The sequence below is a fragment of the Gallus gallus genome, chromosome 1, assembly GCF_016699485.2.
Source record: "Gallus gallus isolate bGalGal1 chromosome 1, bGalGal1.mat.broiler.GRCg7b, whole genome shotgun sequence".
NCBI lineage: Eukaryota > Metazoa > Chordata > Aves > Galliformes > Phasianidae > Gallus > Gallus gallus.
Window position 1 is genome coordinate 132949186 of NC_052532.1, and position 25460 is coordinate 132974645.

Here is a 25460-nt window from a genome sequence, read left to right on the forward strand (position 1 = left end):
TCTGAAAGTTGCACTGCTGAAAATTCTCAAATTATTCCCCATCACCAGCACAGGAAGATGTAATATTTGCAGTGTTTACATGTGATTGGCACATATTTGTATAAATTCACATGATTTTGTTTATGCCACTTTTGGGTGTGCTCCATGCTGTTGCAGATATACTGCTTATAAATAAGCATAAGCAAAATGGTTATTGTCTGTACACAGATCCATTATGTGCATCTATTTATATCAAATAAATAACATCTGTCTGTATTCTTTGTGCAGGAAAGTTTATGCAGTGACACTGCCTGTGTGAAGTCTGAGAGTACATAGGGTATCTGTGATACTGAGGGAAGAGCTGCAGGGGCAGCCACACTGAGCACTGACTGGGCAGCACAGTAGTTGTGAGAAGGTGATGACTTCTTAAAACGCTGACCTCTAAACCCATCCTGTATGTTGTGAGTTTGAGGATGCACAGGAATTCAGCTCTCCTGAATGGCGCAGCTTACTCTAGTGTCACTAGGAAACACTTCTTCTCAGAATGAGTGGTGAGGCAGTGGCACAGCTGCCCAGGGAGGTGGTGGAGTCACTGTTCCTGGAGGTATTCCAGAACCATGTGCATGTGGCACTGAAAGATGGGGTCAGTGGGCATAGTGGGGGTGGGTTGATGGTTGGGCTCGATGATCTGGGAGGTTTTTTTCCAACCTTGATGAGTCTATGATTATGGAAAGGGGAAATCAAGGATATGGCAGAGCAGCTACCTCTATTGATACCATCCAGCTCATGCCTCTCCTACATGCTCAGTTTTCTTGTCCACTAGGACCCAAACTCCTGCCAGAAAAGATGAGATTGATTATGATCCCACTCTTCCTGCCTGCCCCCTGTCCATACTCCCCTTGCACTGCCCAGCACAGATGGGAAAAGAGGGTACACTACAATGCTGGGGTGGGATAGTGGTACTGATGCTGAGGGGCTGCCCTTCTCCAGCAGCTCTCCAGAAGACACATGTGGCTACTGCATGCAGTAAATTTTCTAGGGATTTATTTCACCACACAAAATTTTCTGGCCACAAAGGTGGCAACTCTCAACAGGAGAGTTATTGAAGGAGGTGATCCTTCCCCTCTAGTCCACACTGGTAAGGCCTAAGCTGAAGCACTGTGTCCAGTTCTGGGCCCGCCAGTACATGAGAGGCATGGGCATACTGGAGAGAATCCAACAAAGGGCCACCAAGATGATGAAGGAACATAAAAGAATATGAAAGGAACTTGATTTTCCAACATGCTGAGCTCTCGTCACCTGGAAAACAGACTTCTCTGAAGCATGTGCATTTGTTGCCCATGTGTCCAGCAGACACAAACAATACCATCAGCTAGTCTGTGCAAGACACGGCCTTGGATACCCTGAATGCCGCTCCCCTGGCCTGAGCTGTGTCACAGAGGAGGCCTGGATTCACAGCCTCCCATAGCCAAGTTATAACCAAGGTCAGAAGTACCACAGCCATGCAGACACAAGGGAACAATCTATGTTGCATAATTTTTTTGTGGCTGTTATTTCGTGTCAATTCATAAAATGTCACAAGGGCGTTGTCAGCACTCCTTCTAGAACTTTGCTCAATATGGACCTTGATTGTTAGACAAATGAACTGTGCTAACTCTTCCTGCTGCAACACACCCTTTCAGCCTTACAGACCCGGGGAACTATAAACCACTGATATCAAAGAGAAAGGAACTAAGCATTCCACAAAGTCAGCCTGGGGAGAATTACTTGTATCTGACATATTAATGCTAAAGAGCAGCTGCAGTCCCACGCAAACAGCCCTGTTCTCATTGCACCCCGGTCCCCATGAGATGCACCACCTTCCCTGCTGCTGCGATGCAAGAAAATAGTTCCTGGTGCCAATGAAACTAACAAGACGGACAGAAACGTGCATACAGAAACAGAACAACTGTCTCTGGATAATTAAGAATTTTAAGATTTGTATTAGCAACTTTTACTTGCCTCTTCTCTGTGGCTTTCCCTCTGTTTTATAATTTTTCCTTCCCTAAAGCCTGGTCTATGATCTTCTGGAAATCATTGGTGAGTGGTCTGTACTGGGATCAGTACTCCTTCATATCTTTATTAATTACATAAACAGTGGGATCAATTACATCCTCAATGAGTTTTTGGATTATGCCAAACTGAGTGGCACAGTTGATATGCAGAAGGAAGGGACTGTAGTGATAGAACAAGAGTTAATCGTCTTAAATGAAAAGTGGGGAGATTTAGATTAGATATACGGAAGAAATTCTTTACTCAGAGGGCAGTGAGGCGCTGGCACAGCTGCCCAGAGAAGCTGTGGTGCCCCATCCCTGGAGGCGCTGAAGGCCAGATTGGATGGGGCCCTGGGCAGCCTGAGCTGGTGGGGGGCAGCCCTGCCCACAGCAGGGTTGGGGACTGGGTGGGCTTTGAGATCCCTTCCAACCCAAAGCATTCTATATCATCTATTCTATGATCCCACTAACAACAATGGGGAGTGTAAAGCCACCATCCTGTATGCCTTGTTTACAAAGCAAAGAATCTGCTGCTTGACTTCAAGTTCACTGCTCTCTACTGTCATCTTAGACAAGGAGGCATGAGTTGACTTACCACTACATGCTTTATCTATACAATGCGCTGATGGCAAAATAGTGCTCGTTACTATTTTATCAAGGGCAAAATGACTGAGGGCAAATTTGGCACTAGGCTATTTCAGAGAAGGTTCAAAAACAAGCTTCTATTTCAAAACGAAATATCCCTCCTGGAAGTGTGATGAAATAAGTCTGCAAATACTCAGCAGCAAAAAATTATCCTTTCCATTACTACAGAACTACAGCCATAGCTATTCTCCTCAGTACATATCTCTGGGCAGAAAGTAAAAATATTTCCACATCTCTCTCTTAGTATTATCACAATGCCTTCCAAAAGGCAAAAATAAAGAAAGAAGCACAAGACCAAAGGCACGCTATGCAAAAAATGAAAGTAATATCTGGAAAAGAATTCTACTTCTATACTATCCTCTTTGTTCTTCATCTTTTTAATGGCAAAGATAAATTTTTAAATGTATTTTTTGCTTTGAATTCTGACTTGCTGGTATGTATCTTGTGTTACTGTTGATATCAAAGTTCCAAGAGTAAGGGTAGAGAAGTTAGAAGTTAGTGTTTTGCACATAGAAAGCAAATTCAATTTCACGTGGCTTGGGGCCATATATATATTTTTTTATGATATCACAGAATCATAAAATCAAAAAATTACAAAATGGCTTAGGTTGGAAAGGACCTAAAAGATAATCCATCCCCAACCCCCTGCCATGGGCAGGGCTGCCCCCACCAGCTCAGGCTGCCCAGGGCCCCATACAACCTGGCCTTCAGCACCTCCAGGGATGGGGCACCACAGCTTCTCTGGGCAGCTGGGCCAGCGCCTCACTGCCCTCTGAGTGAAGAATTTCTTCCTAACATCTAATCTAGATCTCCTCACTTTTCATTTAAAGTTATTCTTGCTATTAGACCATCTAAAAAATTAGTTCCCCTCCTGCTTGTTAGCTCCTTTTAAGTACTGGAAGGTTCCAGTGAGGTTTCTCTGCAACTTTCTCTTCTCCAGACAAGCCCAACACCCTCAACCTTCCTTCATAGAAGAGGTGTTCCAGCCCTCTGATCATCTCCACATCCTTCATGTGCTGTGGGCCCCAGAGCTGCATGTAGTACTGCAGATGGGGCCTCATGAGGGCAGAGCAGAGGGAGACACTCCCCTCCTTTTCCCTGCTGGCCACCCCTCTTCTGATGCAGCCCAGGACACGGTTAGCGTTCTGGGCTGCATACAATGCAGAGTGCTGATGCAGGACCTACGGCAGGTCTGAAAGGGATCTGTAGGCCTTGATTTGGAGAAGATTCCCCACTCTCACTCTCTTTTTTCACTTCTCCAATACAAGCCTACTCACACTACAGAGGAACCCAGGCAACCTGAATTTAACTTCATAACCGTATTTTAACAACTACAAAAAAACAAAAAAAAAAAGTAATTTTTTTTTTCGAAACCTGAATTAAAAAAAGAGATTGCACCAAATAGCCCCACGCTATTTGCAGGCGTGGGCTTCCCTGCTTCATACAACGTCGTGTCAGTTCTGCCTTCATGATGTAGCACCCGCTTAAGAATATGTCAACGTGGGCTACAGCCTCCACGGCTCTGCTGTACCCATTGCCTTCACATCACAGCCAGTGCCAGCAATTGGCACACTCATGCGGCTGGCATGGCACCTGGTGGGAGGCGGCGCGGGGCTGCTGCCGAGGAGCAGCGGCTGCTGCAGAAACAGCCGGGAGCATCGCGCTGCTGATAACACATGGAGCTAATTACAATGCAAAGCACAGAGAACTGTAAGAAAGAAGGCTGACGAAAGGCTACAGAGAATCCTTGGGAACTGGGATGTCATTTCAAAAATGGCTACATCTGTGCAAATTTTATTTTAGAGCATTACTTTACTTTTTCTTCCGTTACCAACAGCTTTCACATGGAGATACATAGAAAAACTCCTCAGGAAGGAATTGCCTATCTCTGATTCCCTTGTTTCAAAGCTTTGCATGAAGAAAAGGAAAAAAAAAATCATTTACCAGAAACTGTTTTCATTTCTGCCTAAGAGATTTTTACAGCGTGAGCCTTTGGTGCTGTTACTATTTGTGCTGATCACTCTTACAGAGCCTCTAGGAGTTACCCGTTTTTACCTCCAACACACATTAGGAGTGATTAAGATCTCTGGGAGGCTGAGGTGCACACTCAGCAGCCCTGCTGGCCTGTGTAGGAGCTAGGTTTGCTGTGTTAGCACTGGGATGCCACCATCGGCCACCACATGTCCAGGCCCCTCGTACCACCACTGCCCGAGAACTGCCCAGCCACCACCCAGCAGGAGCACAGGTAAGGGAAAGATAAGTACAGGAGTATCCAGCAGGTGTCAATCGAAGGAAACAGCTGTGTGCTTAAAAAAGAAAGGCATTCATTTCCATTAGAAAATGAGAGTGTGCAATCATAAGTTCCACTAGCAGTCACTTCTCTGGTAGTGCTGCATCCTCTGAATTAGGCACACACCATGTAGATACGCTTTTCCCAATCCTTATTTTGGTTAGTGTTTTGTGGGGCAAGGCAAGACTGACAGGTATGTTCCTACTCTTTATTCTTGCTCATGTGTCTGGCCTCTGCCTGTTGGGTAGTGGAGAGCTGTTGCTCTCCTGAATTTAAAGTGGCCTTTCTCTCTCTGACTAACAAGATGGGCATTTTCATCTCGGTGGGCAACTTGTGACCTACCAGCAGTACTTCCCTCTAAATGGGCTGGATGTCAGGAAGCCAGGGCACACAGCAGTGCCCCCCCCCCAACCTACCAGCACTGGGAATACTGCCTGCTTCCCCGCTGCTCAACCACCTGGAGTCCTTGTCGTTCCCCAGGGGAACAAGGGCAGAACTGAGCTTGGTGCAGTTATGCAGGGTGGAAGTTAGGAAGGCAAAAGCCCAACTTGAACTCAGATTGGCCACAGCAGTAAAAGAGAATAAGAAATCCTTTTATAAATATATCAACGGTAAGAGAAGAACCAAGGAGAATTTCCATCCTTTACTTGATACAGCGGGGAATGTGACCACTGAGGATAAGGAAAAGGCTGAGGTCCTCAACGCTTTCTTTACATCTGCCCTCAATAGGCAGATCAGTTATCCTCAGGGCACTTTATGCCCTAATCTGGAAGTCTGAGATGCTATGCAGAATACACCCCCAGTGATTCAGGTGGAGACAGTTATAGAGCTCCTCCTCCATCTGGACTGTCACAAGTCCATGGGACTGGATGGGCTCTACCCTCGGGTGCTGAGGGAGCTGGCGGGGGTGATTGCTGAGCTGCTCTCTGCCATCTACCAGTGCTCCTGGTTATCTGGAGAGGTCCCAGAGGATTGGAGGCTTGCCAATATGACTCCCATCTACAAGAAGGGCCATAAGGAGGATCTGGGGAACTACAGGCCTGTCAGCCTGACCAGGGAAAGTTATGGAGCAAATCATCTTGGGAGAGATCACATGGTACGTGCATGGCATCCAGGGGATCAGGCCCAGCCAGTATGGGTTCATGAAAGGCAGGTTGTGCTTGACCAACCTCATCACCTTCTAGGACTGGGTAACCAGACTGGTAGACAAGGGAAAGGCTATTGATGTAGTATTGATGTATTGATGAAGTCTACCCAGACTTCAGCAAAGCCTTTGACACAGTCTCCCACAGTATTCTCCTAGGGAAACTGGCTGCCTGTGGCCTGGACAGGTATACCCTTCTTTGGGTAAGGAACTGGCTAGAGGGCTGTACCCAATGGGTAGTAGTTAATGGAGTTAAGTCCAGCTGGCGACCTGCTACAAATGGTGTCCCCCAGGGGTCAGTACTGGGGCCCATTTTGTTTAATATCTTTATTGATGACCTAGATGAGCGGATTGAGTGTATCTTCAGTAAGTCTGCAGATGGCACCAAGTTGGGAGGTAGTGTCGATCTGCCTGAGGGTAGGGAGGCCCTTCAGAGGGATCTAGATAAGCTGGATTGCTGGGATGAGGTGAATGGGATGAGGTTCAACAAGGCCAAGTGCCAGGTCCTGCACTTTGGCCACAATAACCCCATGCAGCACTATAGGCTTGGGGCTGAGTGGCTGGATGACTGTGAAGAGGAAAGGGACCTGGGGATGTTGGTTGATGCTTGACTGAACACGAGCTGACAGTGTGCCCAGGTGGCCAAGAAGGCCAATGGCATCCTGGCCTACATTAGAAATAGTGTGGCCAGCAGGAGTAGGGGGGTAATCACCCCCCTGTACTCAGCACTGTTGAGGCCACACCTCGACTATTGTTTTGGGACCCCCACTGCAAGAAAGACACTGAGGCCCAGGAACGTGTCCAGAGAAGGGCAACGAAACTGCTGAGGGGTCTGGAGCACAAGTCTTGTGAGGAGTGGCTGAGGGAGCTGGGATTTAGTCTGGAGAAGAGAAGGCTCAGGGAAGACCTCACTGAACTCTACAACTTCCTGAAGGGAGGTTGTCATGAGGAGGGGTCTGGCCTCTTCTCCCAGGCAACAAACAGGACCTGAGGAAATGGCCACAAGAGGAGATTTAGATTAGATATAAGGAAAAACTTTTTCTTTCAGAGAGTGGTCAGGCGTTGGAATGGCCTGCCCAGGGAGGTGATGGAGTCACTGTCCCTGGCAGTGTTCAAGAGGTGTCTGGATGAGGAGCTACGAGATATGGTTTAGTAGCTTGTGGTAGCAAGGGTAATGTGAGGGCAGATGATCTTGTAGGTCCTTTCCAACCTTGTGATTCTATGACTCTGATTCTATGGCAAGAGACTGCTGAGGAAGCTGGATTTTCTGTTGTTCCTGATTTTTGAAAGCTTTGCTTTGCAACTGTACTGTTCCTCACTAGTGGTTTGGAATGCCAGTGGCCATGATCTGTTGATAGAGCAGTTTTCTCCTGTGCTCACTGCTGTGATAGGAGTTGTTTCACTTTTACTACAAGGAATTGCTGCTGCTGTTGCCTTAGACGCTGAGATGTGCAGAAGGGAACTGGAGATGAACAACTGAATTCTCCTCAAGCTCTGTGTCAGAAAATGCTGCACTAATTAAAGTTATTAAAACTATCTAATTTACAGTGACTGTTAATAAACCGTTGCCCTTAATATGCTCATTTTCTTTTTGAAACTGTCTTCATATTTATTATGGGAATTATTTTTCCTACCATGGGATCTTGCAATATGGTCTGCTTCAAAAGGGAAGAGAAGAAAGGTTAACAGGAGTTTTATTTCAAGAAAAAAGAAGAAAAAGCAAGTGATGAAAGTCACCTCGCTTTGGTTTAATGGAAGTATCTGGGTATAGTAACTGGGTTTTGTAAGTGTAGTGTCATCATGCCCCAGTCCCGTGCCAGGAACTAGTAGATACTGTACCTAATTGAAGAAGATGAATCAAAAATATCCTTACACAGAAATGCCAAATGATTGGGTAGATTTGCCACGCATGCTAAAAGGCAGAAGCTAATTGGGCAGAAGTATGTTTTGTTCACAATGAATGATGCTTGCTCTGAACTGAGCTCACCCGCAACTGGGGCAGGACAGCAGCTTTTGGAGACCTCTGAGAAGGGAGACCGCAGAGGGTCTGATGGCGCCACAGTCCAGTGTGACATCAGTCCTGGGTGGGCTGGGACTATGTGCAGACCTGAGGAGCCAGGGGACGAGAAAAGATCCAGTCTGGCATCTAGATGAGGTTGGATGTGGAAGTAAAGGCACTTGCTGCACTGCAATTTTATTTTTTAAGTAGGAGGGTGATGAGGTTAGAGAATAACTCCACCAGTGCACACAGGGCCTGCCACAGAGCTCAGAGGTTCTCTTGCCTGCATAGTGCCTGGCTTGAACTAAGTATGAAAATCCCTAAGACAGAAAGCAAGGTGTTGCTGCTGTGGTCTGGATTGCTGCTGGGATCTCCTCTTTAAGTGAGGCACCTACAGCCCAGTTTGGAAGTGGTGGGTCTAGCTAGGAGTGGAGGGGATAGGGCAGGGTTCCTTGCACTGATGAGCTGGTCTGAGTCCAAGTCCACTTCACGAAAAAATCAAGAGAATGAAAAGACAAGAACTCTTCTGAAATTTCTTCTCTGTCCCCACCCCTACAGGCCACCAGACAATCAGTTACTGGAGCTGCACTGGTAACATTTCATCTACTAAGAGATGACTGGGACCATCAGATGGGCCCTCCTGGCATATGAGTGGAACAATTTTACAGATTTTTATGTTATATTCATAAAAATGAGAAAACCTGAGCACATCAGAATTACACTGTGACCCAGCAACAGTATAAAGGAAGCTGTAATGGTGAAGAACTGCAATGTTCTATTAATAAAATATAAAGGTTTTACTGTTATTGGGAAAGATGGATTGTGTCAAATCAACACCATACCAAAGTATATTAATGTTTTCTTTTGCTAATGAAACAATAGGGGCCAATGTGATTACACTGGCTTGTTACCCATACGAAGAATATAATGGGATGATAGTAATGAAGACTGCAGTTTTACTTCTTGCTACATGCTCAGTCCTGAGTGGTACCAGGTAAGTAACTTGAAACTAATTGGCATTTACCAAAATGCTATTGACAGCCCCTGCATAGATTCCACAGCATCCTTTCCCATCTTAAAACCAAAAAAGAGTCATCAGGAAACTCTGGAAATGCCTTCAGTTTATTACATTTTCTACAACACTGTATGCATGCTTTGATTGTATGAGCTGACTGGTGGTTTGACACATACACTATTTGTTGGAAAGTCTCTATAACGAACACCAGAGTGTTTGGGTTTTGAAGCAGGTAAGGCAGTTTGGTGAATATAGGAGCTTCTCCCCTTAGCCCACACTGTACCTCCATAGCCAGCCAAGGAGCCTGTGCTGAATGTGATAGAGATCAGCTTGGCTCCCCATTAGATGTTCTCCCTCCTGCTACATGGATAGCCAATTAGTGTCAACTGGAATGCTCTATTTTTAGTGATGTGTCCGCTTGTCTGCTGAGACCTGGGCTGAGACCAATTGATTGCATTTATTATATTGTTTGTGTTTGTTTGGGGAGAATACATAACATCTGTAAAGCAGCAACAGTTGGAAAAACACACATTGTGGAACTGTTAATCTTTTCGTGACATTTTAATATGAGTATACCATAAGCTAGTATAATATTCAATAAATTAAATGGATTATTTTGCCAAGAGATTCTTTAAAAATGTTAATTAACAATAAATCAATAAAAACTATTCAACATGAAAATCAATTACATCCCTGTTTACATTATTTAACTCCAAGCATTTCTGTTTGTGTGCTTGTAATTAGTAAGCTATAAAAGACGCCATAAATAGGTGCATAATGAGAAGAACTGTTTATAAATGATAATTGGTATTCATTCCCACTGAGCTAAAGGTGATGTGATTACAAACTATCATGCAGAAAGGGTTAATCCTCTTACAGATATACGGGTTTAGAGTACAGAGCTCTACAGAAATCCCTCCTGCAAAAAGCCCCTGATTGAAGAAAGCCCCACAGGAGGGTTTGAGGGAAAGATTAACACCTCATGGGCATTCCTTGAAGCCTATTTACATCCAAGTAGAATTGGGCATGGGGAAAAGCCTACTTTTTGGGTGGTGGGGCATGATAAGCAGAATCTGGCATGTGGAATTCAATGGTTGTACAGCTTGTAAACAGTTGTTTACATCATGTAAACAATATCTAAGTCAAAAGGATAGAGATGTTATTAAAAATTTCAGTGAACACCTTCTTGACAGGAAACAAGACTGGTGCTTTACCCGCTACCTCAGTCAAAGATTAAAGCCAGGAAGGGTCTGGCTTTTACTGAGGACTAAAATAGGATCACAAGATGTCCAAGTGGCAGCCCAGAGCTCAAAACACTGAGCAGCAGCTTGTGTCTGTGGAAGGTAATACCAGAATTTTGCTCACTGAGCTGAAAAAGTTTGTTTCCTAGGACAAAATAACCTCTCATTAATGCCTATTGCTGAAAACCTCCTTCTCATTTTTAGACACTGAGACTGTGATCAGATCTTAGTGGCTAAAAACCTCCAAGGCCTGGAAACATCCGGCTTTCTATCAAAGCTTTCTGTTGGCTCAAGTTAGTCACCAAAACCTGAGAAGGAAGTAGTTTTGGCTTTCGCAGTGTCTCCCCCTCAGCAAAACAAAAAGCTCATGCTTTCACAACAAATGCTTTGGTGAGGGCAGCAGCCATCAAGAACCCTTGACAGAGCAGGTGTGAAGTATGGGCAGAGCACTGGGCATCTGGCCATGAAGCCAGCCAAGTTAAACAACCTCTTTGCAAATCCAGAGACAAACTACTTTATCTACCTTGTCAGGGCAAAACTCATGTATATTTCCTTTCTTTTCTGGACTGTGAACTGAAGTTAATCAATGTTGGCCTGAAACACTTACATTGCATTACTTTCCTTGATCTGCCCAGAATATCATCGTTTCATGGAAAACATGGATCAGGATTTTTTTTAGAAAAAGGAAAGTCTATTATCTATAAGGAACAGAGAGTGATACACAATGGTTTGAGAATCACAGCTCGGTCTTATGGCTGAACATGTCTTGGTCATGGCAATTATGACCTGGACATCTATTTGCCCAAGAGGCATGCAATTTGCTACTGGATACCCAAAGATTTATCAATGAAGACGGGCAATCATATGCATCTGCATCTCTAAAGCAGTCCCTTGACAATTCTGGTCAGCTCAGGTGATTCTCCGCATGGAGATTGACAAATAGCACAATTCTCCAAGCTGCAGGGAAAATCTCAGCAGAGCTTTACTGTGCTCTCAGCATTCCTGAAAGTCAAAAGAAAAATCAAGCCGTGCTGCGGTCCCTGACAGACTGATGGAAACACACTCACTGCACAGCTACTGAAAATTGTACTCTCCAAAGGTTTTTCAGAGCTAATAGAACACGTGAAATTTCAAATAAAATGTCAACACTGTAATGTCTTAGGGCTCTTACGTTTCTCTTATTTTCAAGTATTCTCAGGTTAGCGTTCCTTTCAAAAGGGATATTGCATCTAAAAATCACAGTGCTTTCTGGCTTCCCATTTGCTTATTGCAGTTCCAAGTAACAGCAAAATACAGACAGAAAGGAATTAAAACTGGCCTCCTCTTTTCGAGATTTTGTGCCTTTGAAAGAGTTTGCGTACCCTTCTGGTAGACACTTGGCAGTTTCCAGCTGTTTGCACAGAGCTCACAGCTAAAAGCTAATGGAGAATCATTTATAAATCCCAGAAACACAAAACTGTATAAACCACAACTTTTGGCCATGTTACTCAGGGGCAGTAACCACATATCACTGTCACATTAACAGTTTCCTTTTTAATACAAAAAAAAAAAAAAAAAAAAAAAAAGCTAGTAATAAGCCCCTTTATAGCAGTGCAGTGCCATAGAACAGGACTGGGTACGAACTTCAGTGCCCTGGATATGCCTACAGAAAATTACACTCTATGCAGTACTACTGCCAAAAATGGTTTTAAATGCTGTATGCACCAGCATTTGTACATATGCAATACACAACACAGCGTCAGGAAATGAAAAGAAGAAAACAGCAGTAATCATAGAATCATAGAATGGCCTGGGTTGAAAAGGACCACAGTGATCATCTAGTTTCAACCCCCCTGCTATGTGCAGGGTCGCCAACCACCAGACCAGGCTGCCCAGAGCCACATCCAGCCTGGCCTTGAATGCCTCCAGGGATGGGGCATCCACAGCCTCCTTGGGCAACCTGTTCCAGTGCGTCACCACCCTCTGTGTGAAAAACTTCTTAATATCCAACCTAAACCTCCCCTGTCCCAGTTTAAATCCAGTCCCCCTTGTGCTACACTGAACTACAGGGATTGTTCTTTGGTTTGGTTGGTTTGCATTTCCAAAACTTTCACAGGCTGCATTCATAAAAAAAGCTGACCCTTGGATTTTTATTTTTTATTTTATTTTTATGCTTTTAGGTGATGCTTCACAAGCTATATTTTCTCTAGAGGAAGAGCAGTTCACTGTAGTCCCGTTTCATTTTAAATGGAAGCTGAATGGAGAGAAAATCTGCAATGCTGTTCCTGCTCACAGGAATTTCCATTTAGGTCAAATACAACAACTATGCATTTTTTTTAAGGAGCAGAGGCAGATCTCTGTCCCTCTAGAAGCCTAGAAGGTCTCGTTGCATCCCAAACTATAACTACATGTGCAAAAAACGCGAGTACGGTAGGAAAGCTTTTGAGCCAAGAAGCCACAAGCTTTGCTTTTGCTACACGATCTTGATGAATTTATTTCAGCGCTTTTATTCAGGTGTCAGGATGTTGAATCCTTTAAACTTGTTAGTATTTTCCTTTTTATTGTTCTCTACTGCCTTTCACTGTTTCATTTTATTCCTTTGTTCCTCAGCGCAACTGAAGGTAATACAGTCCTGGGCCTATTACCCCGAATCCCTTTGATCTTGCAATGGGTATCAACAAAGAAGTTATTTGTTCTCAACACATTAAACCCTTCTGTGCAGCTTTTTACAAATTCTGTTATGCAACTTTGATAGGGCCGGGAATGAGTTGTCAGCTACCAGAAGGCAGGGGACCACAAAGGCCTCTCAAAAAGCCAACATATGAATGGTGTCATCTTTCTGTTTCACTTTCAAACGTGGCTCATACAGGTTTGCTGAATAGGAGTCATTTGACAGCAGACATCTGAATTCGTATTGCAGACTCCGGCACACCTTTATAAGAACTTTAAATATCTTACTTGAGTCCTGAGGATCAAAGCTTCCTATGTAATAAACCTATCGTGGGTTACCCAGGGAGATTTTCTGTATCAGTAACAATGGCAGCTGATTTGCCTCGCATAACAAGAGGCCGAAGGAGTAGAAGGGTTGGCATCAATACTCTAACTAACAAGAAAAGGAACCTATCTGCAACAATCAAGAATTATGGTAGGGTCTCATAATTTACTTTATAAACCATCTACTACAATGCTAAGATGTACAGGCATCAAGAGCTGTTTCAAACACATAAAATTTTGATCTTTTTTCAAATCAGAGAAGCAGAATAATAAGTAGAATTGGCAGAATAAATGAATATAATGCATAAAACAGAGAAAGATCTTGGCTGGGTTTTTTTTTTTTTTTGTATACAGCATTAGAAACAGAAACACATTGTTTCACAGCAATCTGCATTAAATACATTTGTTGTGGGTTTGAAATACTGCAAACTGTTTGTTTTGGATGAGAGAGGATGCTGTGCATTTATGATATACGATACCACATTGTCATCAATTGTCATGCTTTGTTTATGCGACTGAGTAATTCGTAATCATCGGATTACTATGTTTAGTCTGCACTCTGGTTTTCAGAGATGCGCATTAAACAGATCAAGCCCTTGTATCTTTTATTTATTTGTTTGTTTATTGGAGAAATGACAAGTGGCTCATTTCCCCAGGAATTAACTATAAGGGCTGCTCTGAAAGTAATGCCTCCTATTTTATGATGTTGGCCCATGACATCAGAAGCAGATTGGTGGGATGGCAGTAGAGGTTGAACCTTCCCACCAGTATCCCATTACGTGTTGCTGCCATGCAACAGGTGGCAGCAGAGGGGCAGTCTGACAGAATGGCATCTGACATGGAAGTGAGGATGAAGTAAAGGTGTGTCATTGAATTTCTCCATGTGGAAACAATGGCACCTATTGGCATTCATCAATACTTGCTGAACATTTATGGAACCAAAACAGTGAATGTGAGCACAGTGACAGTTGAACAGCAAGGCCAAAACTTTCCCAGCGACGAGACCGTCATGGCAGCTGTGAAACAGTGGGTCAACTCCACTGGTGCAGATTTTTACGAGTGCAGGTTTTTGTTCTTCACTAATAGCTAATAGCTAACCGTGATGGCTCTGCTGAAAAAATAGTGTTTTTAGTTGAGAATTTGCTCTATCAAATAGTGTTATTGCACTCCTTATATCTGTCATAGTTTCCACGGACATAAACAGGAGGCATTACTTCCAGCAGCAATTCCTGCCCATTTTATCTGCAGACATAGCTCTGAATTCCCAGCAGCCCAGCAAAATAGTGGAGTGGTAGAGTGCAGCAGCCCCCACAAAACCAAGGATGCATCACTTGCAGCAACAAATACTTAGGGTAGAAGAGAGTGAAATGGTTTTGACAAACCAGCTCTTGTTTGTAATCCCATTTCTGCCACAGAAACACAGCAGTGAACCCAATAACGTAGCAAGCATTGCATGCAAGGAGTGCTGTTTCTGAGCACGGGATAGCACGGCTCTGGCAGTCAGGAGCTGGCCCATCTCTGTTGACTCTGCGGTAGGGCTGCAGGAAAAATCCACACTAAGGAGCAGTCCCTACTTAATTTAAAGTTTATGTACGTGTATGCTATAAACATAACAGGATTTTAAACATCCACAGAAGAGAATTCAGTCAAAAAACCTTAGGCTGAATGCTTGCAACAACAGCCCATCTGCACAAATCAGCGATGCAGGTTACAGGCTGAAGCACAAGAGAATAAGTCACCACTACACTCACTGCTCAAGTCATCTTGGTGGTGGCACTGCATTGAAACTGAAGGCACAAGTAAATAATAGAATTTCTCTTTCATAGAAAATAATGACAAAATCAAACCACTGAGCAGAAGTGCATTATTTGTTGATTTGCCCCCCAGAATGTCTGTACCTCTGAGGTAAAACAGAAAAACCCGCAAGAATGAGGCAGGAGCCAAGATTACATTTCCATCCTTATCTCTCTCTACCGATACTCTCTCGGAGGTCCCTGCTTGCACAGCAGCTGCTGAATTGCTACGGTTTACAGTCTGGCATATTAAAATAAACTAGTACTGATTTTGGCAATTTGCAGTTGTGCAATTGCTGTTGCCGCTGCATAAATACTCACCGGATCCCTACAGCAGAGCCAGGAACTCCTCATCCGTTCCCACTTGTGAGTCAGACTTCCCCACTGGCACAAACATGAACCGTGGTAATGTCTGCACTGTTAACATACTCAAAGTAACCTGCTATCTGTGCCTGATTGCAGTACAGAGCATGATCAAGGCTACCAACACCGAAAACATGATTTCTGAAAGGGGTACGTCCTGCCATTTGATGGATGACAAGGATTAACTGAGGATGTCTTGGCCTAAAATAGTCTGCAATAATCTGCATTTTGCATGCATGCACATTACCACGAAGATCTGTAGAGCAGTTTACGTGCATACAAACAGAAACACGTGCAAACATATGCAAATGTAGTATAGTACAAGTACTGTGGCATGTATAACTTTAAATATGGAATATGACTACTATTCTATATGGGCAACGCTGTCTATTTTTAGGAAAGAAAACAATGAGTACATTTTGTAATCTAAAGAGCTGGAAATAGTTTTGGTGGGCAGAATGTAATTCCACCAAAATATCACAGCATCAACTAAAAGAAAAAAAGAAAAGCCCTAGAAAATCCTTAAAAAAAAACCCTTAAAAACGTGCAATGGTTATTCTGAAAACAGCCCGTCTGCATGAGCCTTGCTTTTCCAAACCAAGTCAGCAGACATTAAGCTGGTTACTCACGCACAGCCTGTCAAAGAATAATAGAGTGGTTTGGGTTGGAAAGGACCTCAAAGCCCACCCAGCCCCACCCCCCGTGGGCAGGGCTGCCCCCCACCAGCTTAGGCTGCCCAGGGCCCCATCCAACCCAGCCTTGAGCGCCTCCAGGGATGAGTCACCACAGCTTCTCTGGGCAGCTGTGCCAGGGCCTTGCAGTCCTTTGAGTGAAGAATTTCCTCCTAATATCTAACCTAAATCTCCTCTCTTTCAGTTTAAAGCCATTCCCCCTTGTCCTACCTGCCCATGCAAAAAGTCGGTCTCCCTTCTGTTTATAAGTTCCCTTCAAGTACTGCAAGGCTGCCATGAGGTTTCCCCAGACTATTCTCTTCTGAACAAGCCAAGCTTTCTCAGCCTTTCTTCACAGGAGAGATGCTCCAGCCCTCTGACCATTTTCAAGGCTCTCATCTGGACCCCGTCCAACAGCTCCTCATCCCTTTTGGGCTTTGGGCCCCAGACCTGGATGCAGTACTCCAGATGGGGCATTGCAAGGGTAGAGCAGAGGGGGACAGTCACCTTCCTCTCCCTGCTGGCCACCCATTTTTTGATGCAGGACACAGCTGGCCTTGTGGGCTGCAGAATGAGATTGGAATGGTGTACAGTGCACGCTGGACCAACTCTGAGTGCCATAGGTCTGGCCTTTGATCCCAGCCAGATTTGGCCTACAAGGACTCAGCAGGAGCTTTCCTAAGAGCAGTCTGCAGTTTGTGCCATTAAACACCTCTCATACACTTTGTCCGCAATCTGAACAAAAGCTTTGTGTCTGCTCACTGACTATATGAACAGATGCCGCAGGGATACGAAATGTTTCCCTGATAACTTTCCTCCCGTATAAGTTCACTTACAAAATATGAAGTGGCAAAAATCTAAGGAAAGTATTGCTGGCAGTCTAGAAATTCCTTTAGAAAACAAAATGATCATTAAATTGGAATCCCGCGTTCCAGATGATTGGCATCACCTTGTGCATTGGAAAATCAATATGAGAATCTGCAGAATTAGATGTAAGGAAATAATTTTTCCTGCCTATAGATACCTGTTTTATTGTCGGTGGGACTTCCTGCAATGAGATGAGAATGGCTTTGGGAAGAGAAACGAGCACAAGATCAAACATTCCCACTTCATATCACAATGAACAAAGCAAAGCTGTGTGTCATCTTGTTTTACATGCGCTCATGAAAAGCTACCAGAGCAACTGGAGCACTCTCTCAGCAAAGCAAATGAAGTCCTTGACTTATTCCATTCTTAAAGTCAGATATCACTACCACTGAGCAGATCTACTGCAGGAAATGTGAACAAGGGAATGGCAGTGAAATTATGGTTTGCATACAATGAAGTTCTTATCCCTAATGTTTGGTACAAAAGCAGTGCGTTTTCTAAGACAAACCACAGAAATGCAATTATTGTAATAGTGTATAATTTACCCAAATATTTTGACATTTTTTCCATTGATAGTCTGTTTTCCACTATTTGCATACCTTTGACTCTAGAGTATAGGCACGCATAAGCACTGAAGAAGGCAAGACAGCAAGTAATTATTTACTGATTAAGGAGTGGATGGGCTTGAAGTTTGAAGCATTAGCATTCCTATTTCATCCTCATCCTTCCAGAGGAGGACAGAAGAGAAATGAGTGTTTTCAACTTGCAGAGATTCCTAATTCATGATGCTAATGCCATAAATTCCTTCTCTTTGCTCCTTTACTCACTGCCGTCTCCTGATACGTCCAGGTCAGCCACGTTCAATTCACATTTACTTTGCTGGGGTGGTAAAGGTTACACAACTCAAATTTTTTCCATCTCTAGGAGAGATGAATCCAAACTGAGCTAATTTGTATACAGCTGCAGGCAATATAAACATGGCTGGTTAGAATTCTTTATATAGTATAAGCCTTTGTACTCCATACTTCATGGAAGTTAATAAGTAGGTGTCAAACTCTGAATTAAAATTCCCAGAAGAGGACACAGCACAAAGGACAATAAAAATGATTTTTAAATAATCATAGGGATAAATAGCATCCACTTCTGACAAATGTAAGTGCTGGCATAAAATGTTATTAGGCTACAGAGATTTTCTTTTGTTCAGGAAGTATGTTTTATTCTCCAGCAGTGTCATTCATCATCCTAATGAGCCCTCAAAATGTAAATTAAATAGCAAAGACTGATTCATTGAAAAACATCTTTGTGCTGTGTGTTAAACCATTTTTCTACTTTTATCCTTATATATTGGTTCACTCTTTCATTGCAAAATAACCCCTCAGCCCTTGTAGACTTTAATGACCGAGTTCAAGCAAAGCATATTTTCAGTAAACAGTGTTTATTCAGTGGTGCTTTTGGTATTATAATTTATTAAAAAAAAACAAACAAAAAAAAACTCATTTAAAAATGTTGTGCCCCTTAAATTATATTTGATCCAGAAAATCTCAGAAACCTGTGCATGCATGTGCTTTTTGTTTTACTCAGCGTCACTTAGTCCAGGGAAACCCTCAACGGAAAAGGATTAGGAGAAATTTCAGGCAGCCTTAATTTACTGAACTGAATACATTAACAACTAAGCAAACACCATATATTTATATATCTTTTGTAATGGCAGAAAAAAAGAACGTGGGGTCATGAGCTGAATTAGTTCAGATTTCTTGTTATCTGTTGATAAGAACATTACACATTCTTACCCGGAATGCAGCAAAGAGGTTTCATACTTGACCTGAATTTATGCATGAGCATACACACAACAGAAAGAGCAACAGGAAAAGAGGGCTTCTCTGGAGCTGATCCAAACAAAAACATAACAGAAATGGAGAAAAATAGTAAAAGTGTGTCTGGTTTTGGTATGATTAGTCTTCAGCTATCTTGTTCTCTGCCTCTTTCCTCCCCTTTCCATTTATCTAATGCTTCTATAAATCATCTCCAGCTTATTTGGTGTATATATGTTTGTGTGTATGTAAAATGAAGATGAAAATATTAATAGAGAAAGTAAAGTTTGCTTGATGACAAGGGTGCTGTGATTAAACTGCATGTGGAAGATTTAAAAGCCACAGTCTTCAGAATAAATTACCATAAAATCTCAACATTCAGTGACATTATGCTTTTATGGGGTCAAAATATTGGAGAGAGACACCAGGGGTTACAATGAAACCATCCAGCTGTGAAAAAGGTAAGTACATGCACGGTGCCTTGCTGCCAGGGATCCAAAAAATGCCCCTAGTCCAAAACTTCTTTTATTACCAACCCAGAGAGGGATGAGCGATGCGTTGGTGAAATTGAGTTAGAAGAACCTAAGGATGGGGTTAACTGTTGCAACTTTTAGCTAAATTATCTCCGATGACAAGTGGCCTTCTGAAGGGTTTCTCCTAAAAAAAAGTCAAAATAGCGATTTATGGAAGCTCAGTGATGGCTCCACACTGCAACTGTTAGAGGGACCATATATGTAATTAGGTTAAACTCCGCTAAGCAGATAGAAGAAAAAAAAAATCAGGTTTACAGCATGAAATATTATCACTTAAGAAAATTAAGCGTCATGAACCCTAGATGAGAGAACTTAATAAACCATCTATCATTTATCTCTGAGTGCTGATTCAGAAATCAGACTGGCATTCACAACTGCAGTGACTGATTGAAATAAATGCGCACAGTATAGTAGTTTATAAATGAAGACAGTAATTTACAAATTAAGGACAGACTTTATGCCCACAGAATAAGTTTCTAGTGCTGAAAATACGTTTGAAGACACTTCAAATACACTCGACTCACAGGAAGGAGTCAACTGAAGCGGAAGCTATGCGCGTTTATACTTTGCTTGACTAGACTTCAAACACAGAGGAGCTGCTAGATGAAGGGCCTGCCTTTCACATCTCCGTGCCCATAGAACACGCCCAGATACACCATCTGTATTTTCACTAACTTCCCTTCTCATGAGCCCACATGTATTTCAGTAATCAGTATTAAATCATCTTTTACACTGCATTAAATCACAGATCCATGGATCCCATTAATGCTGTAAATGAGTCTCTTGAGTTGGCTGGACAAAAAATAAAGTGCAAAGAAACAATGGTGACTCCAGAAAATCTTCCTGTTACATCTCAGGCCACACAAGAAGTTGGAAAAGAGAAAGTAAGCAATGGAAACTCTTTATTCGGACTCCTTTTTTCAATCCAAAAAACAGTGAGGTTATGCATTCCATCTTAGTGTTTAAAGAATAGTAAAAATCTACTATCTTAATGCTCATCCATAAACCCAAGTTTACATTTTCAGTCGTATAAATGAACAGGGCAAGGCTTTACAGCTTTTTTTTTTTTTTTTTTATCAGTTTCAATTTGATTTTTAAAATACAACAGAAATAGCAATAAAGGAGAAGTTAATGGGACTGATCTGCCCTGGGGTCTTTCTGGCTTTTCTCAGCATGACTGAAGACTCAGTGCTTCCCGCCCGAAGGTTTGCCTTCGGTGCTGCACAGAAGTTGCAACCTCTTCTCTTCCTGGGCACTTGCAACCAATGAATCATCATCATGACAACCAATGTCATCTGGGCCCTAAGTAAGGGGCTGACAAACACCTTACTCTTCCCCAGGTGATGTACAGTGCAGGTAACTGACTGCTCAATTTGAAATAACCCCTTAGTTTAGGTACTAAGATAACTACAGTCCACAGCTATGAAGGAGCCATCAGTTGCTGGCTGCATGCTGAAGTTGCCCAGAGAGGTGGTGGATGGCCCGTCCCTGGAGACACTCAAGATCAGGCTGGTTGGGGCTCTGAGTGACCTGATCAAGCTGTAGGTGTCCCTGTTCATTGCAGGGGAGTTGGACTAAATGGTCTTTAAGGGTCCTATTCAATGCAAACAACTCTAGACTCCATGAATTTAAGATTGCATGCTGTAGTGCAATGCCTTCATCAGTTGCTCCGTGTTGGCAACCCTGTTCACAGCAGGGGTGGTGGAACTGGATGATCTCTAAGATCCCTTTCCACCTAAGCCAGTCTATGATTCTATGATTTTCTGATTAAAGAGGAGGACAAGATCAGGAGTGATTTTGTCAGATCACTCAGCTGGTTGATGACGCTTCACCTCCAACCTCTGCCAGCCCAAGTTCAGCTCTAGCTGCATCCCCAATGTTTGCACTATCAATGTCTAACGCAAGACATTGACACAGGAACAACACAAAGGGGTTGGCTGTCCTTGAATCACCCCAGGCTCCAGCTGTGCCCCAGGATGGGCACTGACAGGCACAGGGAAGACCTTGCTAAGGAAATGGCATGATGGGTGGCTGCTGGCATTTGGTCGGCAAGGGGCCACATCCTTGTGGGGTTCATCTTGCTGACAGTGTTGATGATAATGATGAATGTGAAAAAGACCAAAACATGAAGGAATTAAGAGAATTAAGGTCCTTCTGTGTAAAATATTCTCCCTGGAGTGTGTGCACTGTTCCTTGGCTGGCTTCATTTGCTGCTGCTTGCTAGATGGGAGCTATTACAGAGTCTGACTCTGGCAGCATTAGCTACTGCTCCTCCATCCACTTGAGGGGTTTTTAGATCATACGGGCTCAGAAATGACTGGTACTGAAAGAACTGGGGGGGAAGTGAGGGTGAGAGAAGAAAAAAAGTCTTAATATAGTGCAGTTTAGTGGTTTTTGCTACGCTCGATGTTACAGACCTTCTCCAAATATCCTTGTAGTGCACAAATGAGGACTTAGAAGCAAAACTCAGCAAAAATGGGTAAAGCATGAGTGCTGAAGGAGAATACTTCTGAGAGTGCAGCAGGATGCAAATGGGTATCAGAGATATCAGAATCATTTTTCCTTGATGATTTTTGTCTCGGACTTAAAATGTTAGAAGTAAAATGAGCACTCGCAGGATAAAACCGGAAGTTGTGCTTCAAATAATGTGTGTGCAGTTAATTCAGTGATAAATGATATCTGATAACACATAGGTTGCTCCAAAAGTAATACTTCCTATTTATTCCCACAGAAAATACAACAGGTACAAAGAGCACAGTAACAGTATTTGATCGAGCAAATTCTCAGCTACAGAACATTGTTTTTCAGTATAGCCACCACCATTACCTATGCATTTTTGCCAGTGATGAACAAGAGCCTACATGCCGCACCTGTAAACATCTGCACCAGTGGAAGTGACTCACTGTCGCTGTTGCCACTGCTGAAGCACACCACCCGTGGCCTTACTGTACTCACATCCACTGTTTGGTCTAAAAACATTCACAAGCATTGATGAATGTCAATGGGCACATTTTTTTTCCTGCATGAAGGAATTCAGTGACACACCTTTACTTCATCTGCACTTTTGTGTCAGACACCACTGTGTCAGGCTGCCCCGCTGCTGCCATCTGTCACATGGCAACAAAACAACAGAATATTGGTGGGAAGGTTCAACCTCTACTGCCATCCCACCAATGTCCACTGACTTTGTGGGCCAACACAATAGAATAGAAGGCATTACTTTCAGAGCAGCCTATGTACATTCCTTGAAATAATTTTACTGTATTATCTGTCCTTGCATGCCATTTTCACTGTATCTACTGTGTGTCTATCAAAGATTGTTGGATAAGTTGACCACTGTATGATCACATATCTGCACAGCAAATGATATAGCAAATGAGAATTGAATGGTTCTAAGTTCAGTCAAAAAAAAACATTATTTGAGAAATAGCACATAACTACACAATGAAACGGCAAATTACACTGCATAAATCTAATAAGTAAGAAATTAAGATTGTCATCCAGAGTGCCATTGCCAAAACTGAGCTACTTTCTTACTTCTGAGAGCTTCATTCTCAAGTAATTTTTCTCTGTAAGCAAACAGAAGAAGTAGGTTCTACCCCCAAACATGGTGTCATTAACTAAGACACAGAGGACACCATGTATGGAGAAGAACACAACATGCCACAACACTCATTGGGCTGGCAACTGGCTCAGATTTATCAGCCCGTTTTTGACTTCACTGTAAATGTAAGTAAACAAAAAAAAGGAGACTGCTGCCACATCTCCAGTGGATGCTGTTGCAGAGGTAATTCATTGGAGACAGTGAAATAAGGCGAGAATGGTGATCTTGTGGGTCACTGCAGCAGAGATGCCCCACAGTGCGTGGTGGCAAGGACAAAGGCGGGAGATGCAGTGTCCCTGCCAGAGCAGAGCATCCAGCCCACGGGGGACAAGGCTGGAGGGGATGGTGGGAACAGACTTATCGGTGACTTTGAAGGGGAAAAGAATAAATGTAAATGTGACCTAGTAGACAAGAAATGGAATGACACAGCCAGCAGGGAAGGTGATCTTTGCAGGAGGGTTTTGTAGGGGCAAACTGAGAAGACCTTGTCAAGAGGATGCTGATGAGATGCGCCATGCCAAGAAGTAGGCAGGGCTAGGCGTACTCTGCGGAGGCAGGATCGTTAAAAAGCATAGATGAAAGAGAAGCAGTGACCGGGCTCGCTCCCAGGTGCACAGGATGAGAGGAAGGGAAGGGTCCGGTCAGTGCCGCAATACCTCCAGCTGAAGTGCATTGGCAGCCTCAGACTCCTGGCTGGCTTCCACTCACTGACTGACAGATTGCCCAGGTTTTTGCAAACTAGCTACAGGATTTAATAAAAAGCATTGCTTTGCCATAGAGTCATTAGCACACCGAGTCATTAATATCTCCGTTCCTGTCGAGCTACAGGTCATTCATTGAGCAATTCCATTTTCTCCCAAGCGTAACAGCACACGTGGCAGAATCTGGCCCTCTTTAACATAATGCTGATAAAAGCAGAGGCACTTCTAACGCTGGCTTACAGTCGTGCTCATATGTTCGTGCATTTCATTAAAGGTGATACATCAAATCACTTGGTGTACTTAACTCCTTTAAATACTTTGACAGAGAGTTAGGTAAATTATGGCTCGTTTTCTGCATAAGGAAGAGTCATGGGGTTACTGTAATAGACACATTCACATGTATTAAATGTACATGCACGCAATTAAAAGTAATTGTTTTTACAAATTTAATTATACGTCTCCCATACCAAATATTTTGCATTAAAAGCAGGCAAGAGAATAAACACAATGGTTTCAAATAGCCTGTTGTCAGAAGACTGGGAAAAACAATCCGTATGGGGGCTTTTAGCATCACTGTCTGTATTCCTAGCAGAATTATGTGCTAGTTTGAGGGCCACTTTCTTCGTCAGCGGACACAGCCAAGTCTTCTGGAATTCATGACCACTCACAGCCTTTAATGAAAGCTGAACACATTAGTCAGAATAACCTAATCGCTCTGTCTTTGAAAATAAACTCAGCTTCTCTTGCTCATTCCCACATACGCTGAAATGCAGAGTCTCTAGGAGTGTCATCATCATGTAAGACACTTGCTATTAAATCTATTCTCAATACAAGGCTGACCCGAGGTACGTTTCAGAAATCTTTCTCTTTGTCTGCTCTAATCCATCAGAATCCTTTCAGCCAAAACTGCCGCATTTATACATCAAAACTGTATTTTTTAAGTAAAGCTGTCAGTTTTAAGGCATGCATCTTTTCAGGAAAATGTCAGAGATGTTATACTTGGGTGTCCTTCTGCCCAAGAGGCCAGCGGAGCCTGAACAATGAAGCAAACAAGACAGCTAATCAATAGCAGTCACAGCACTATTTTTTATCCTCCAACATCTTCATTTTCAACTCGGTACACATCATTACAATAGGAAAACAGGACAGTCAATCTCCATTAGGTTCAAACGCTGCATGAAAGAATTAATTTGGCTGCCATAAAAATGATGATACGACCGCATGCCCTTAAACCCTTAAAATTTATTCTAAATTTGCAAAAACTACTTGGATAGGCAGATTGCCTAGATATGAAGGCAGGGGCATATTGCCTTTTTTTTTTTTTTTTTTTCTTGTTGGCACAACGTATTTCTTGCTGTGATGATTTCTCTAAGCACTGGAATACATCCCGTAAATTTTTTTAAGGTTTTGGTATAAAGCAATTTCACAAGTACCTGTGTAACTAATCAGATTGAAGGTTCATGACGCCAATTTCTCAGAAGTATGTCCTCCACACTGACTCTCATTGCTAGCTCAAAAAATATCCTTTAAATTTGGGATTTTCAAAGGGATTTAGTTGTCCATAAGCCATTCAAATATGAATGATGAACACCAAACTCCCTTCGGCTATTTTGACAAATCCATTTCAAGTAACTACTCATTTTCACATTTAATTTGAGTTCAAAGGAGTCAAAGTTACAATTCTCTCCCCTCTCCACACTGACTGCTTTTAGCATCTGGCACTGAACACTTGACCTTATGTCATTTGCACGTGTATGCATATATGCATATGAATACACACATACAGTCGAAACCACTG

General features: G+C 42.9%; 1 protein-coding gene across 6 annotated transcripts in view; it reads right to left on the minus strand.

Annotated features, from left to right (window-relative positions):
- Window positions 1-25460, minus strand: part of AFF3 (AF4/FMR2 family member 3) — a 331214-nt gene that overhangs the window by 181602 nt on the left and 124152 nt on the right. The window lies entirely within an intron of this gene.